The sequence below is a fragment of the Rhinatrema bivittatum genome, chromosome 7, assembly GCF_901001135.1.
Source record: "Rhinatrema bivittatum chromosome 7, aRhiBiv1.1, whole genome shotgun sequence".
Classification (NCBI taxonomy): domain Eukaryota; kingdom Metazoa; phylum Chordata; class Amphibia; order Gymnophiona; family Rhinatrematidae; genus Rhinatrema; species Rhinatrema bivittatum.
In genome coordinates, this window is record NC_042621.1 from 311,235,562 (window position 1) to 311,251,884 (window position 16,323).

The following is a 16,323-nucleotide window of genomic DNA, read 5'->3' on the forward strand; positions in this document are numbered from 1 at the left end:
GACTATCTCCGATGTAACTTCCAATAACAATGAGAGTGCAACACTGGTGATGATTACTGATAATAAGAGAATGTCTCAGATGTGACTTACAAAGACAATCAGAGCACCTCACTATTGAATGTCACAGATAAGACTATCTCCGATGTAACTTCCAATAACAATGAGAGTGCAACACTGGTGATGGTTACTGATAATAAGAGAATGTCTCAGATGTGACTTACAATGACAATCAGAGCACCTTACTATTGAATGTCACAGATAAGAATATCTCTGATGTAACTTCCAAGAACAATGAGAGTACAACACTGGTGATGGTTACTGATAATAAGAGAATGTCTCAGATGTGACTTACAATGACAATAAAAGTGCATTATAAGTGACTGCCACCGATAATAAAAATATCAAAGATGTGACTTTAATGACTTTGCGAGAGCACCACTAGTGACTATCACTGATAGTAAGAATGTCTCAGATGTTATTTCCAACAACAATGAGAGCGCATCAGTACTGAATACTACTGATTGTAATGTCTGAGTTGTGACTTATAATGTCAGTATGAGCGTATCACTGGTGACTGTCACTGAAAATGAGAATGTCTCAGATGTGACTTCCAGTGCCAATCAGAGCACCTCACTAGACTGTCACTGATAAGATTTTCTCATATGTGACTTCCAATGAAACTGACAGTGCATAATTAGTGACTGTGTCTGATAATAATGTCTGAGATGTGACTTGCAATGACAATGATAATACATCACTAGCGACTCTCACTGCTAATAAGGATGATTCAGATGTCTCATCCAATGACAATGTTATGCCCGTCGGTCGCAGACGGCTGCGTCCACGTGTTCTTACTTCCTGCACGGCTCTCCTGCCCTCTCCGGGGCTGCACACGGCTTGGACCAGATTTCACCGCCGCGTTCCCCGGGACTCCTCATGGCGGTCTGGACGTCGCCGCCATCCTCCTCGACTTTGGACCTCTCTAGGCGCGTGCGTGTGCCACCGGGCACTCCTATGAAGCCTCAACAGCGGGAACCTCGGGGGCGTCTCCGGTTGATGACATCATGAGACCAGTGTACTTAAGCTCCACCTTCGCCCTCAGCTAGCGGACTTGGCAACAAGATCTGTATGTCTTCGACTACTGCCTACGTGTTCCTGAGACTCACTTCATGCCTTGGACCTGGACCCTGTCTGGTACCCGCTCTTCGGGGGCCAGTGCATGCATTGGGGACTCGCTCTCCTCGCCTACCCTGCTCCTCGCGCTGGCTCTGTGTCTCCTCTGTTCTAACCTGCAAGACTTCCTGTTCCTCAGGACCACCTCTGGGACATCTCAGCTTCCTGTGAGCTCTACAGAGGGGCTTCCCTGATCCTCGGGGTTGTGCCCACAACCTGAACAATACTGCTCATGTCTCTCGTTCCTCGGGACAGCACTTACGTTTTACAGTGACTACCAGAGCTTCCACACTCCTCGAGGCTGTGCCCTCTGGCTTCTCTGGGACATTTTCATGCTTCCCCGCTCCTTGGGGCGGTGCAACGTCAACACAAGAGGCTCAGCTCAGGCTTCCCTGTCCTGTGGGTTAGCCTACAGTATTACATTATCATCCTACACTGTGCAGCTCCTCCCCTCGGGGTTGCCCTCCGGAGTAGCTCTTGCCTGGTCAAGCCTCACACCCTCCACTCTGTGGTCTGCCTGGCATTTTTCCATCAGGGTCCCTGTCCAGGTATTGCCTCCCGTCTACTCTCCAGGTGGGTCCTCTCCTGGTACCGCGGGACATCTCCATCGCCTCATCCAGAGCTCTTCGCTGTTCTTACCTCGCCTCCCGATGATGTACACCTCTGGGGGTCCTTCCCACAGGTAGTGGCAACTTGCATCTCGGGCCAAGGGCCCACATACCCACAAATCATAGCAGACAATGAAAGTAAATCTCCACTGACTGTCACTGATATTAAGTATGTTTCAGAAGTGACTTCCAAACACAATGGGGTAGATTTTAAAAGGTGCGCACACATGGACATGACGATTTTATAACATGCAAATGGACGCTGTACCAGCAGCCTCCAGTCCCACCCCTCCCCGCACCTTTCTCTGGAACTGGTACTGCTGTGTGTAACAGGGGTTACACAGATGGCCAAGCCCCTTTGAAAATACATGCAGTGCATGCAATGCCCAGCCACGCATGTAACAATGACAGGACAACACTATATACTGGCACTGATAATAATAATGCTTCAGATGTGACTTCCAATGACAATGACAGGACATCACTATATACTGGCACTGATAATAATAATGCTTCAGATGTGACTTCCAGTGACAATGACAGGACATCACTATATACTGGCACTGATAATAATAATGCTTCAGATGTGACTTCCAGTGACAATGACAGGACATCACTATATACTGGCACTGATAATAATAATGCTTCAGATGTGACTTCCAATGACAATGACAGGGCATCACTATATACTGGCACTGATAATAATAATGCTTCAGATGTGACTTCCAGTGACAATGACAGGACATCACTATATACTGGCACTGATAATAATAATGCTTCAGATGTGACTTCCAGTGACAATGACAGTGCATCACTATATACTGGCACTGATAATAATAATGCTTCAGATGTGACTTCCAGTGACAATGACAGGACATCACTATATACTGGCACTGATAATAATAATGCTTCAGATGTGACTTCCAATGACAATGACAGGGCATCACTATATACTGGCACTGATAATAATAATGCTTCAGATGTGACTTCCAGTGACAATGACAGGACATCACTATATACTGGCACTGATAATAATAATGCTTCAGATGTGACTTCCAGTGACAATGACAGGACATCACTATATACTAGCACTGATAATAATAATGCTTCAGATGTGACTTCCAATGACAATGACAGGACATCACTATATACTGGCACTGATAATAATAATGCTTCAGATGTGACTTCCAATGACAATGACAGGACATCACTATATACTGGCACTGATAATAATAATGCTTCAGATGTGACTTCCAGTGACAATGACAGTGCATCACTATATACTGGCACTGATAATAATAATGCTTCAGATGTGACTTCCAGTGACAATGACAGGGCATCACTATATACTGGCACTGATAATAATAATGCTTCAGATGTGACTTCCAGTGACAATGACAGTGCATCACTATATACTGGCACTGATAATAATAATGCTTCAGATGTGACTTCCAGTGACAATGACAGGGCATCACTATATACTGGCACTGATAATAATAATGCTTCAGATGTGACTTCCAGTGACAATGACAGTGCATCACTATATACTGGCACTGATAATAATAATGCTTCAGATGTGACTTCCAAGGACAATGACAGGGCATCACTATATACTGGCACTGATAATAATAATGCTTCAGATGTGACTTCCAGTGACAATGACAGTGCATCACTATATACTGGCACTGATAATAATAATGCTTCAGATGTGACTTCCAGTGATAATGACAGGACATCACTATATACTGGCACTGATAATAATAATGCTTCAGATGTGACTTCCAGTGATAATGACAGGACATCACTATATACTGGCACTGATAATAATAATGCTTCAGATGTGACTTCCAGTGACAATGACAAGACATCACTATATACTGGCACTGATAATAATAATGCTTCAGATGTGACTTCCAGTGACAATGACAGTGCATCACTATATACTGGCACTGATAATAATAATGCTTCAGATGTGACTTCCAGTGACAATGACAGGGCATCACTATATACTGGCACTGATAATAATAATGCTTCAGATGTGACTTCCAAGGACAATGACAGGGCATCACTATATACTGGCACTGATAATAATAATGCTTCAGACGTGACTTCCAGTGACAATTACAGGACATCACTATATACTGGCACTGATAATAATAATGCTTCAGACGTGACTTCCAGTGACAATGACAGGACATCACTATATACTGGCACTGATAATAATAATGCTTCAGATGTGACTTCCAGTGACAATGACAGGATATCACTATATACTGGCACTGATAATAATAATGCTTCAGATGTGACTTCCAATGACAATGACAGGACATCACTATATACTGGCACTGATAATAATAATGCTTCAGATGTGACTTCCAGTGACAATGACAGTGCATCACTATATACTGGCACTGATAATAATAATGCTTCAGATGTGACTTCCAATGACAATGACAGGACATCACTATATACTGGCACTGATAACAATAATGCTTCAGATGTGACTTCCAATGACAATGACATGACAATGACAGGGCATCACTATATACTAGCACTGATAATAATAATGCTTCAGATGTGACTTCCAATGACAATGACAGGACATCACTATATACTAGCACTGATAATAATAATGCTTCAGATGTGACTTCCAATGACAATGACAGGGCATCACTTTATACTGGCACTGATAATAATAATGCTTCAGATGTGACTTCCAATGACAATGCGAGTGCATCACTATATACTGGCACTGATAATAATGCTTCAGATGTGACTTCCAATGATAATGACAGTACATCACTATATACTGGCACTGATAATAATAATGCTTCAGATGTGACTTCCAGTGACAATGACAGGACATCACTATATACTGGCACTGATAATAATAATGCTTCAGACGTGACTTCCAGTGACAATGACAGGGCATCACTATATACTGGCACTGACAATAATAATGCTTCAGAAGTGACTTCCAGTGACAATGACAGTGCATCACTATATACTGGCACTGACAATAATAATGCTTCAGACGTGACTTCCAGTGACAATGACAGTGCATCACTATATACTGGCACTGATAATAATAATGCTTCAGAACACTATATACTGGCACTGATAATAATAATGCTTCAGACGTGACTTCCAGTGACAGTGACAGGGCATCACTATATACTGGCACTGATAATAATAATGCTTCAGATGTGACTTCCAATGACAATGACAGTGCATCACTATAAACTGGCACTGATAATAATAATGCTTCAGATGTGACTTCCAATGCCAATGACAGGGCATCACTATATACTGGCACTGATAATAATAATGCTTCAGATGTGACTTCCAATGCCAATGACAGGGCATCACTATATACTGGCACTGATAATAATAATGCTTCAGATGTGACTTCCAGTGACAATGACAGGACATCACTATATACTGGCACTGATAATAATAATGCTTCAGATGTGACTTCCAGTGACAATGACAGGACATCACTATATACTGGCACTGATAATAATAATGCTTCAGATGTGACTTCCAGTGACAATGACAGGACATCACTATATACTGGCACTGATAATAATAATGCTTCAGATGTGACTTCCAGTGACAATGACAGGGCATCACTATATACTGGCACTGATAATAATAATGCTTCAGATGTGACTTCCAATGACAATGACAGGGCATCACTATATACAGGCACTGATAATAATAATGCTTCAGATGTGACTTCCAATGACAATGACAGGACATCACTATATACTGGCACTGATAATAATAATGCTTCAGATGTGACTTCCAGTGACAATGACAGTGCATCACTATATACTGGCACTGATAATAATAATGCTTCAGATGTGACTTCCAATGACAATGACAGGACATCACTATATACTGGCACTGATAACAATAATGCTTCAGATGTGACTTCCAATGACAATGACAGGACATCACTATATACTGGCACTGATAATAATAATGCTTCAGATGTGACTTCCAATGACAATGACAGGACATCACTATATACTGGCACTGATAACAATAATGCTTCAGATGTGACTTCCAATGACAATGACAGGGCATCACTTTATACTGGCACTGATAATAATAATGCTTCAGATGTGACTTCCAATGACAATGCGAATGCATCACTATATACTGGCACTGATAATAATGCTTCAGATGTGACTTCCAATGATAATGACAGTACATCACTATATTAGGGATGTGAATCGTTTTTCAACGATTAAAATTATCGTCCGATAATGTTTATATCGTCTTAAATCGTTATAGAACACGATACAATAGAAATTCTAACGATTTATCGTTAAAAATCGTTAAATCGTGTTAGTGCGCACTAACTCGAGTTAGTGCGCACTAACTCCCCGTTAGTGCGCACTAACTCGATTTAGTGCGCACTAACTGAAAATGATACAAATAAACACTTTCCAGGTCACTGAACGTCAGTTAGGAATGAATATGTGTTCCTATTGGCTGGCTGCCCTCTTATCTATTGATGTTACCAAGGTTACCACTGAGGTGATGGTTGGGGGGATGGGAAATGGAACTGGAAACTAACGAACACCAACAGAAAATGAAACAAAGTGTTCACACTTCCCAGGTCAGTAAAGGTCACTTAGGAATGAATATGTATGTATGTATTCCTATTGGCTGGCTGTGCTCTTATCTATTGATGTTACCAATATTGTTGGGGGGATGTGAAATGGAAACAGTTGGAAGCTTGACAAAAAAAGTAATGTAATGATCAGCACTCACCTGACTAGAACTTGTTTGTTTATTATTTTTGTTAGCAGGCACCTGAAATGCTAGTGCATGTTGAATTTGCCAATCACTGTGCATTTTAGAAAGGTGGTCCTGGCTGGAACTGTACACAGTTCAAATATATGTAATTGATTGTTGGTAAGTGTATTTTTTAAGTAGCCACACTGGCACCAGTATGTTTACTTTTCCTCCTACTTAACTCACTAGCTCAGCTTTGTAAGAAGGGCTTCTCTGCTTGTGTGTTGTTTTTGTTTGGTGTGAGGAGAGCAGAAACATCAGATCTTTATTCAATCTACTACAGTCATCTCTTACAGTGCCCTATCCCTATTAATACCAGGAGTGTTGTGATCTTCCTGCACACAGTGCCCTAACCCTGATACCAGTCTGAGACAGCTCCCTCCCTGCATTACTAGTGAGAGGCTGGCTTCACAGACAGGGGGGAGCTGCCTGACCCTCACTCCTGACTTCCCCCATGTCCCAGCTAGTGAATGGTGTGTGGGTGAGGGGGGGGGGGGAGGATGGTGAAGTCTGAGACAGCTCCCTCCCTGCATTACTAGTGAGAGGCTGGCTTCACAGACAGGGGGGAGCTGCCTGACCCTCACTCCTGACTTCCCCCATGTCCCAGCTAGTGAATGGTGTGTGGGTGAGGGGGGGGGGGAGGATGGTGAAGTCTGAGACAGCTCCCTCCCTGCATTACTAGTGAGAGGCTGGCTTCACAGACAGGGGGGGAGCTGCCTGACCCTCACTCCTGACTTCCCCCATGTCCCAGCTAGTGAATGGTGTGTGGGTGAGGGGGGGGGGGGAGGATGGTGAAGTCTGAGACAGCTCCCTCCCTGCATTACTAGTGAGAGGCTGGCTTTACAGACAGGGGGGAGCTGCCTGACCCTCACTCCTGACTTCCCCCATGTCCCAGCTAGTGAATGGTGTGTGGGTGAGGGGGGGGGGAGGATGGTGAAGTCTGAGACAGCTCCCTCCCTGCATTACTAGTGAGAGGCTGGCTTCACAGACAGGGGGGAGCTGCCTGACCCTCACTCCTGACTTCCCCCATGTCCCAGCTAGTGAATGGTGTGTGGGTGAGGGGGGGGGGGGAGGATGGTGAAGTCTGAGACAGCTCCCTCCCTGCATTACTAGTGAGAGGCTGGCTTCACAGACAGGGGGGAGCTGCCTGACCCTCACTCCTGACTTCCCCCATGTCCCAGCTAGTGAATGGTGTGTGGGTGAGGGGGGGGGGGAGGATGGTGAAGTCTGAGACAGCTCCCTCCCTGCATTACTAGTGAGAGGCTGGCTTCACAGACAGGGGGGAGCTGCCTGACCCTCACTCCTGACTTCTCCCATGTCCCAGCTAGTGAATGGTGTGTGGGTGAGGGGGGGGGGGGGGAGGATGGTGAAGTCTGAGACAGCTCCCTCCCTGCATTACTAGTGAGAGGCTGGCTTCACAGACAGGGGGGAGCTGCCTGACCCTCACTCCTGACTTCCCCCATGTCCCAGCTAGTGAATGGTGTGTGGGTGAGGGGGGGGGGGAGGATGGTGAAGTCTGAGACAGCTCCCTCCCTGCATTACTAGTGAGAGGCTGGCTTCACAGACAGGGGGGAGCTGCCTGACCCTCACTCCTGACTTCCTCCATGTCCCAGCTAGTGAATGGTGTGTGGGTGAGGGGGGGCGGGGGAGGATGGTGAAGTCTGAGACAGCTCCCTCCCTGCATTACTAGTGAGAGGCTGGCTTCACAGACAGGGGGGAGCTGCCTGACCCTCACTCCTGACTTCCCCCATGTCCCAGCTAGTGAATGGTGTGTGGGTGAGGGGGGGGGGGGGGGGGGAGGATGGTGAAGTCTGAGACAGCTCCCTCCCTGCATTACTAGTGAGAGGCTGGCTTCACAGACAGGGGGGAGCTGCCTGTCCCTCACTCCTGACTTCCCCCATGTCCCAGCTAGTGAATGGTGTGTGGGTGAGGGGGGGTGGAGGATGGTGAAGTCTGAGACAGCTCCCTCCCTGCATTACTAGTGAGAGGCTGGCTTCACAGACAGGGGGGAGCTGCCTGACCCTCACTCCTGACTTCCCCCATGTCCCAGCTAGGGAATGGTGTGTGGGTGAGGGGGGGGGGGGAGGATGGTGAAGTCTGAGACAGCTCCCTCCCTGCATTACTAGTGAGAGGCTGGCTTCACAGACAGGGGGGAGCTGCCTGACCCTCACTCCTCCGGGGTATTGTGATCTTCCTGCACACAGTGCCCTATCCCTGATACCAGGGGTGTTGTGATCTTCCTGCATGCAGTGCCCTATCCCTATTAATACCAGGAGTGTTGTGATCTTCCTGCATGCAGTGCCCTATCCCTATTAATACCAGGAGTGTTGTGATCTTCCTGCATGCAGTGCCCTATCCCTGATACCGGGATGTGTGCAAGAAGATCACAACACCCCCGGTATCAGGAATAGGGCACTGTGTGCAGGAAGATCACAACACCCCCAGTATCAGGAATAGGGCACTGTGTGCAGGAAGATCACAACACCCCCAGTATCAGGAATAGGGCACTGTGTGCAGGAAGATCACAACACCCCTGGTATTAGGGATAGGGCACTGTGTGCAGGAAGATCACAACACTCCTGGTATTAATAGGGATAGGGCACTGTGTGCAGGAAGATCACAATACCCCTGGTATCAGGGTTAGGGCACAAGTTCTAGTCACATTGACTGATCACATTACTTGTTTTGTCAAGCTACCAACTGTTTCCATTTCCCATCCCCCATATACTGTCAGTAGGAAACTTGGTAACATGAATAAATAAGAGGGCAGCCAATAGGAATACATATTCATTCCTAAACTGACCTTAACTGACCTGAAAAGTGTCAAATTGTATCATTTTCAGTTAGTGCGCACTAACTCCCGTTAGTGCGCACTAATCGGAAAAAACGATTTTTAACGATTTTTTAACTAAAAAATCGTGCCTAAGACGATTTTCTTGCCCTGCCACACGATTTCTATCGTTAAGACGATATGGAAAACGATTCACATGTGACTTCCAGTGACAATGACAGGACATCACTATATACTGGCACTGATAATAATAATGCTTCAGATGTGACTTCCAGTGACAATGACAGGACATCACTATATACTGGCACTGATAATAATAATGCTTCAGATGTGACTTCCAGTGACAATGACAGGGCATCATTATATACTGGCACTGATAATAATAATGCTTCAGATGTGACTTCCAGTGACAATGACAAGACATCACTATATACTGGCACTGATAATAATAATGCTTCAGATGTGACTTCAAGTGACAATGACAGGCCATCACTATATACTGGCACTGATAATAATAATGCTTCAGATGTGACTTCCAATGACAATGACAGGGCATCACTATAAACTGGCACTGATAATAATAATGCTTCAGATGTGACTTCCAGTGACAATGACAGGACATCACTATATACTGGCACTGATAATAATAATGCTTCAGATGTGACTTCCAATGACAATGACAAGACATCACTATATACTGGCACTGATAATAATAATGCTTCAGATGTGACTTCCAGTGACAATGACAGGACATCACTATATACTGGCACTGATAATAATAATGCTTCAGATGTGACTTCCAGTGACAATGACAGGACATCACTATATACTGGCACTGATAATAATAATGCTTCAGACGTGACTTCCAATGACAATGACAAGACATCACTATATACTGGCACTGATAATAATAATGCTTCAGACGTGACTTCCAATGACAATGACAGGACATCACTATATACTGGCACTGATAATAATAATGCTTCAGATTTGACTTCCAGTGACAATGACAGGACATCACTATATACTGGCACTGATAATAATAATGCTTCAGATGTGACTTCCAATGACAATGACAAGACATCACTATATACTGGCACTGATAATAATAATGCTTCAGATGTGACTTCCAATGACAATGACTCTGTTGACTGTCACTGATAAAAATATCTAATATTTGACTTTCAATAACAATGAAGGCCCATCACTGGTGATGGTCACTGATAATAGGAATGTCTCAGATGTGACATCCAATGATAATGACAGAGTATCACTAGTGACTGTCAAGGATAAAAGTATCTCCAATGTGAGTTCCAATAACTGTTGAAGTTAACTGACATTAAGAATGTCTAAGAAGTGACTTTCACTGAGAACTGGAGTGCATCGGTAGTGGCTGTCACTAATAATAAAATGTCTCAGATGTGACTTCTAATGAAAATGAGAGACAATCACTAGTGGCTGCTACAGAGAATAATAATGTCTCAGATTTGACTTCCAATGACAAGGAGAGTGCCTCACTAGTGAATAATACTGATAATAAGAATGTCTCAGATGAGATTTCCTGTGACAATGAGAGTGCATCAATAGTGACTGTCACTGATAATAAGAATGTCTCTGATGTGACTTCCAATGAGAATGAAAGTGAATCAGTAGTGAATGTCATCTAAATAAAAATGTAAATGTTCATTTGTTCAAAATCTTAAATCTCCGAAAATTCTTCACCGATTGCTTTGAAATTTTGACACATCGTTGCCTTCGAATATGCGCGTGTTTTTATATACTTATATTATATAGATGTCGCACCTGTGACAGGTAAAAACATGCTTTTTTTTGGAAAAACACACCATCTGTTGGACGTACAAGCAACACACGCAATCTACAATATAAATGGGCTCTGACCCACGGCCCACAAATGCGCAGTAGAGAGCAGCTCTACCGCGCATGTGCGGACCATAGAGCTCTGCGCTACGTGCTGGGTGTCACAGAGGGGAGGAGGAAAGGGAAGATGAGTCGCCGCTCCGAGAAACAGCTCAGACCGTTCCTCCCCCGCTGGGGAAGGGGGGAGGGAGTTGGGACGGCCGGAGCAGAGCAAATGCAATAGAAAGCGGCTGTGAAGAGATCACAAGCAGCTGCAGCCTACAGCAGCCAAAGCGCAAAGAGCTGAACAGAGAACAGCTCGCCCTCCTCCCCTGCTCCCTGAGTCCCGCAGATAAGGAGAAGCCAAGTAAATATCCCGCAACTGCTGGGGGGGGGGAGGGGGGAGGGGGAAGGCAGTGCTGTCAGCCCGCCCGTGGGTCTCAGCTGCCACGGGAAGAGTTTACATGGGCATCGCTCCACCCCCACTCCCAGCAAAGCACCGTGACGAAAGTGAAAGCCAGAGCCCTGCTCCCTCCTCCCTCTCAAGCCCCCGATCGGATTTCTTAAAGGCACAGGTCTCCCAGAAAGAGCAAAGTAAGCAAGGCAACATGTCCCAAATCTGTTGCAGTGCCTGCCGCCTGCCCTTTGCGAGGGGGGTGGGGGGGACAGACTGTTTTCCTCTCTCTCCCAGACACAACTGGCGTGGGAACTTTGCAAGCTCTTGCGAGTGCAGAGCAAAGACTTAGGTGGGGCGGGGACAAAAATCCTGCCCGTTTTAACTGTGTGAGAGAGAAGTGTGGTAATGTGCGCTGAAGGTCAGTGTGAGTGCCAGAGAGAGAGGGAGACTACGTGAGGGATTGGGCGTGCGTGTGTGAAGGACAGAGGGAGAGTGTATGTGCAAGAGAGAGAGAGAGAGGAAGCCTATGTAGGGGGCTGTATGAGAGAGAGAGTCTCTACCCCCCCCCCCCCGCCCCAGCTCTCCACTTATAGGTTAGAGTGGAAGGGGTTCAGTGTAGAGGGGAATGGGAGAGCAAAGGAGTTGGGACCTGTAAGGATAGAGTGAAAGGGGTCTGAGCCTGTCCCTCCGCCACCGGGGAAGGGGGGAGGGAGTTGGGATGGCAGGACCATTACACCTTGTGAGATCCCCCTCGGCCACCGCTGCAGCTCCTACCGCCGCCGCCGCCTCTGCCCCTTCGTGGTGCTGGGGGGGGGGGAGCGGAGCAGAGCAAAGACGTAGGAGGAGAGGGGACAAAAATCTCGCTCGTTTTAACGGTCTTAACGGCTTGGACTAAATATTTTACGATTCCATTTCAATGTTTCCGATTGCATTGTTAAATTGAATTTAAATAGATTTCGATTTATTTTCATTTTGATTTAATTATTTCGTGTGACTTTGCGTTGGAACTGAGCTGTGTCGTTTACCATACCATTCAATTAGTGAGTATAGTTTATTTTTCTTTTTTCATTCTTTTTCATTTCTAGAATTATGCGGTTTACATCTAGACACGGATTGCTTCTCACATGGACAATTATATGTTGCGTGTTCTAGAGTCGGCAAACCAGACAATCTCTATATCTGCACAGACAATGGAACAACAAAAAATATTGTATACCCACAAGCATTGTGAAATTAACCATATTCGAAACGTGCGCTTTCTCTTTTCTTTCTTTTCCATTTAACCAGACTGAGCCACAGCAATGCGTGGCCGGGTACAGCTAGTTGATAATATAATTTCTTAGGTGTAACTTCCTATGACAATGAGAGAGAATCACTAGTGTCTGCTACTGATAATAAGAATGTCTCAGATTTAACTTCAAATGACAAGGAGAGTGCATCAATAGTAACTGTCACTGATGGTAAGAATGTCTGACATGAGATTTCCAATGACAATGAAAGTGCATCACTATTGACTAAGAACATAAGAACATAAGAACATGCCATACTTATATTATGGACCCTTGGGTCAGACCAAGGGTCCATCAAGCCCAGCATCCTGTTTCCAACAGTGGCCAATCCAGGCCATAAGAACCTGGCAAGTACCCAAAAACTAAGTCTATTCCATGTAACCATTGCTAATGGCAGTGGCTATTCTCTAAGTGAACTTAATAGCAGGTAATGGACTTCTCCTGCAAGAACTTATCCAATCCTTTTTTAAACACAGCTATACTAACTGCACTAACCACATCCTCTGGCAACAAATTCCAGAGTTTAATTGTGCACTGAGTAAAAAAGAACTTTCTCCGATTAGTTTTAAATGTGCCACATGCTAACTTCATGCAGTGTCCCCTAGTCTTTCTATTATCCGAAAGAGTAAATAACCGATTCACATCTACCCGTTCTAGACCTCTCATGATCTTAAACATCTCTATCATATCCCCCCTCAGCCGTCTCTTCTCCAAGCTGAAAAGTCCTAACCTCTTTAGTCTTTTCTCATAGGGGAGCTGTTCCATTCCTCTTATCATTTTGGTCGCCCTTCTCTGTACCTTCTCCATCACAATTATATCTTTTTTGAGATGCAGTAACCAGAATTGTACACAGTATTCAAGGTGCGGTCTCACCATGGAGCGATACAGAGGCATTATGACATTTTCCGTTTTATTCATCATTCCCTTTCTAATAATTCCCAACATTCTGTTTGCTTTTTTGACTGCCGCAGCACACTGAGCCAACGATTTCAATGTGTTATCCACTATGATGCCTAGATCTCTTTCTTGGGTGGTAGCACCTAATATGGAACCCAACATTGTGTAACTATAGCATGGGTTATTTTTCCCTATATGCATCACCTTGCACTTATCCACATTAAATTTCATCTGCCATTTGGATGCCCAATTTTCCAGTCTCACAAGGTCTTCCTGCAATTTATCACAATCTGCTTGTGTTGCAGTTGGACACTGCTGGAGAGATAGTGGACCCTTGGGCCGGCTTACCTAGGGTGACAGGGTAGGCCAGGGGGCAGAGCCACAAGCAGGAGGTGTTCACCCGGGAACCAGGAACCCCCCGGGAGGAGCCCGTAGGGCACTGGGACCTCGGGACTTGGAATAGAGGCAGAAAGTCCAGGGGCTGAGATAGGCTTAGACCGGGACCAGGGCAAACAGGAAGGATAGGAAGTCCAAGGTACCCGGGAAGCAGGGGACCGGCTGTACAGGGCCGAGGGCCGGTTGAAGGCAGGGCAGCGGGCGGCAGCGGAGTCTGCAGCAAACCGGAGGCTGAAGCAGGCTGTAGTCTGAAGTGGAGTCGGTAGCGAACCGGAGGCTGAAGCAGGCTGTAGGCTGAAGCGGAGTCGGTAGCGAACCGGAGGCTGAAGCAGGCTGTAGGCTGATGCAGAAGCAGGCCGGGGTCAGAGGCTGGCTGCAGGCTGAAGCGGAGTCAGAGGCAAACCGGAGTTGGAGGCAGGCAGCAGGCAGAAGCGGAGTCAGAGGCAAACCGGAGTCGGAGGCAGGCAGCAGGCTGAAGCGGAGTCAGAGGCAAACCGGAGTCGGAGGCAGGCAGCAGGCACAAGCGGAGTCAGAGGCAAACCGGAGTCGGAGGCAGGCAGCAGGCAGAAGCGGAGTCAGAGGCAAACCGGAGTCGGAGGCAGGCAGCAGGCTGAAGCGGAAGTCAGAAGCAAACCAGAGTCAGAGGCAGGCAGCAGGCTGAAGCGGAAGTCAGAAGCAAACCGGAGTCTGAAGCAGGAAACGTGGGAATCACCAGGAACGCAACTAAGAACAACTATGGAGTTGTGAACCTCGTTGCAAGGCGATGAGAGAGAGTTTGAGTGCCGGTTATATCGGGGCTTGGGCGTGACGTCAGCAGCACGGGCGGGGCCAGGCTTCCGGGAGTTGAGCGTACAAGACGGGCGTCCTCGCGCGCGCGCGAGACTGACGAGAAGCAGGCACATAATGGCGGTCGCCACGTAGAGTGAGAGAAGCCCCCGGGGTCCAGAGCGGGTGGAATGCGGAGATTCCTGAAGCGAAGGTAGGCGGGTTTGAGCCCTAAGTGGAGGGAAGCGGTAGAGACCGCAACAGCTTGTGATCTAACTACTCTGAACAATTTTGTGTCATCTGCAAATTTGATTATCTCACTTGTATTTCTTTCCAGATCATTTATAAATATATTGAAAAGTAAGGGTCCCAATACAGATCCCTGAGGCACTCCACTGCCCACTCCCTTCCACTGAGAAAATTGTCCATTTAATCCTACTCTCTGTTTCCTGTCTTTTAGCCAGTTTGTAATCCACGAAAGGACATTGCCTCCTATCCCATGACTTTTTACTTTTCCTAGAAGCCTCTCATGAGGAACTTTGTCAAACACCTTCTGAAAATCCAAGTATACTATATCTACCGGTTCACCTTTATCCACATGTTTATTAACTCCTTCAAAAAGTAAAGCAGATTTGTGAGGCAAGACATGCCCTGGGTAAAGCCATGCTGACTTTGTTCCATTAAACCATGTCTTTCTATATGTTCTGTGATTTTGATGTTTAGAACACTTTCCACTATTTTTCCTGGCACTGAAGTCAGGCTAACCGGTCTGTAGTTTCCCGGATTGCCCCTGGAGCCCTTTTTAAATATGGGGGTTACATTAGCTATCCTCCAGTCTTCAGGTAGAATGGATGATTTTAATGATAGTTTACAAATTTTTACTAATAGGTCTGAAATTTCATTTTTTAGTTCCTTTAGAACTCTGGGGTGTATACCATCCGGTCCCGGTGATTTACTACTCTTCAGTTTGTCAATCTGGCCTACCACATCTTCTAGGTTCACCGTGATTTGATTCAGTCCATCTGAATCATTACCCATGAAAACCTTCTCCATTACGGGTACCTCCCCAACATCCTCTTCAGTAAACACCGAAGCAAAGAAATCATTTAATCTTTCCGCGATGGCCTTATCTTCTCTAAGTGCCCCTTTAACCCCTCGATCATCTAATGGTCCAACTGACTCCCTCACAGACTTTCTGCTTCGGATATATTTTTAAAAGTTTTTACTGTGAGTTTTTGCCTCTACAGCCAACTTCTTTTCAAATTCTCTCTTAGCCTGCCTTATCAATGTCTTACATTTAACCTGCCAACGTTTATGCTTTATCTTATTTTCTTCTGTTGG